General features: G+C 35.1%; 1 non-coding gene across 1 annotated transcript; it reads left to right on the top strand.

Moving 5' to 3' along the window:
- Positions 1-1256: 1256 nt before the first annotated feature.
- LOC127743006 (small nucleolar RNA R71) lies at positions 1257-1364 on the top strand. The gene has a single exon (XR_008004336.1). It is a non-coding gene; the product is annotated as a small nucleolar RNA R71 (small nucleolar RNA).
- The last annotated feature ends 1574 nt before the right edge of the window (positions 1365-2938 follow it).

Raw genomic sequence — 2938 nt, 5'->3', positions numbered from 1 at the left:
TGCTCTAAGATCACATAATGTCCTCTGAATAGTAATATCATCAATGGTACAAATTAAGAAGCTTCCCGGATCTTGCATCTTCTCAGAGAGATCCTTCTGAAAAATAGCACTACATTTCTTGCTGAACACCACGGTTTCACTTTTCTTTCAATTCCTCTTGTTGGTCAACAATTCCTTCATAAACTTGGCATAAAGAGGCATTTATTGAAGAGCCTCTACAAAAGAAATGTTGATTTGAAGCTTCCTGAAGACCTTTAATAATTTTAAAAATTGCTTGTCTCTGGATGCCTTTAGAAGCCTTTGAGGATATGGTATTTTTGGCTTGTACTTAGACATTGGATACTTCATTAGATATTGCTCAAGATCAACCGGAAAGGGATTGTTCGAATGTCTTGGAGGAGCGTCTTCCTCATTTATTTTAGCCTCCTCTTGAGCTTTTTTTTTTCAAATGGCTCCTCATTAACCTCTGTTTCTGACCCTGCTACCTACCACTTCTTAGATGCATGGCCTTACACCGTTCCTTTGGGTTAGGCACTATATTACTGGAAAAGGTATTAGGAGGCCTCTCAGATGTTTTCTTGCTCAATTGAGCCATTTGAATCTCCAAGTTTCTAATTGAAGCTCTGGTTCCTTGCATGAAACTATGAGTACTCTTGAGGAGCTCTTCAATCGTAGATTCCAAGTCAGAGGATTTTTGAGAATAAGAAGGTGCTTGATATTATTGAGAGGGCTGAAACTGACGGCTGTTATTGAAGTTATTCTGATTAAAGTTGCCCTAAGGAGAAGTGTTGTTGTTGAAGTTCGGTTGTCTTTGTGGTTGATTTCTCCACCCAAAATTTGGGTGATTCTTCCACCCTGGATTATAAGTCTTGGAGAAATGATCATTATTAGGGGATCTAGAGGAATTGCCCATGTAATGGACATGTTCAGGGAGAAATCGACCATAGTCATAGTTCTCACCTTGAGAAAAGCCACCACACATGTTATAAGAAACATCTTGGGTATTAATAACTAAGACTTGCAATCCACCCGAGTATTGAGTAATAGCATTTATCTATTGAGACATGGCTTTATTTTGAACAAGAACTATATCCCAAGCATCAAGTTCCATGACTCCTTTCCTCACGACAGTCCTCTTAGAAGAATACAAATATTGGTTATTAGCAACCATCTCAATCAACTCTAGAGCCTCTTCAGTAGTTTTCTTCATATGAAGGAATCCTCCTGCAGAAAATTTATAACTGAATCCAATCCAAAAACATGTCGGGAGGGCACTTTCTGAGAATAACCTTGTATCTCTCCCAAGCTTCATAGAGAAATTCACCCTCTTATTGCTTGAATTTCTAAACATCAGTTCTTAGCTTGGTCAGTCTCTAAGGTAGAATGAACTTAGTCAGAAATTTGCTAACCATATTATCCCATGTATTAAGACTCTCTTTGGATTGTGTATCAAACCACTACTTGGCTCTGTCCCTTACAGCAAATGGAAAGAGCAACAACTAATAAATATCAGGATGGACTCTATTAGTCTTTACTGTATTACAAATTTGCAGGAAATTAGAGATGAACAAGTTTGGGTCTTCCTGTGGGAGTCCATGAAACAAACAGTTTTGTTGCACCAAAGTAATGAGCTAGGATTTCAACTCAAAATTGTTAGCATTCACAGGTGGGACAATAGTACTATTGCCATAGAAGTTAGGATTTGGAGCAGCGTAGGAGCCAAGTGTTCTCCTATGTTGCTCAGGAGCATTGGGAGCATTAGGGATAGCAACATTATTGTTGTTGTTTAGCTCCATAGTGATTTCTTCAGCTTATTTCCCAAAATCATCCTTGTCATTCTTAGCAGCTCCGTAAGTCCTAGCCTGTTATAAGCGTCTTCTTAGAGTCCTTTTAATCTTAGGATCAAAGTTAAAAAGAGGTTTCTTGTCTCTATTCCTTCTCATAATCAAATAAAAACAAGAAAAGGTAGAAATCTCTATGTCAGAGTGAAGAGAATTCCTAGTGAGGTAAACCGAGTGAACAAAATAAAATAAAATGAACTAGAATAAAAGAAAATAAATTTTTTGAAAATTAAAGAAAAAGAAAATAAAATTTTTAAAATTAAAAGAAGGAAAAATAAGAAAATAAAATGAATAAAACAATGGAAAAATGCTCAGTGGAATTCGAAAATTCAAAGGAAGAAAATTAAGAAAATTAAAGCAAGAAAACTCTAATTTAGGTAATCAAACAATGGGTAGTTGTCAATCACAATCAATCCCCAACAACGGCGCCAAAAACTTGGTGCAGACTTCGAAAACTACAAACTAATAGTTGAGGGTCGTACCAAGTAATACCTCAGGTGAGTGAGGGTTGATCCCACGAGGATTAATGGATAAAGCAATAATAGTTGAGTGATTAAGCTAGTTAGACAAAAAAAAAAGAGTATTTTGAGTTCCAATTATCATAAAACAGAAATTAGAGAATTTAAGAAAGCAAACAGTAAATGGATTGTAAGAATTATATGGGAAAACTATTAAAGTTTTAGAGATATTTACTTTTCCAGATTAATAATTCTTGCCAAATACTTTAATCATACAAAATTCAATTCATGGAAAACTTTAATTGATTAAACCCTAGTTCCTTAGTGATTTAATCTCCTCTAACCTAATCAACTGGTAATTCCTTGGTTACTTAATTTAGATTAAAGGTTTAAGTCCAATTCTATTTTCTTAACCACACAAACCCTAAGTGCCCAAACATAAGGTGATTATATATTACGTATCACGTCAAGTCCAGTTAATTAGAGAATTATGAGAAATTACTTTCAAGCTGTTATTCAAGTGAGTTAACTTTTCCAATATTCAACAAGAATTCTAGTAGAAAGAGAGTTATCTTCCACTATACTCTAATTTTTAGGATGAAGATCGAAAGCAATCCTTGAATTTAAATTAGTGCATTA

Source organism: Arachis duranensis, chromosome 1 (assembly GCF_000817695.3).
Source record: "Arachis duranensis cultivar V14167 chromosome 1, aradu.V14167.gnm2.J7QH, whole genome shotgun sequence".
Classification (NCBI taxonomy): domain Eukaryota; kingdom Viridiplantae; phylum Streptophyta; class Magnoliopsida; order Fabales; family Fabaceae; genus Arachis; species Arachis duranensis.
This window is presented reverse-complemented; position numbering and strand designations above follow the sequence as displayed.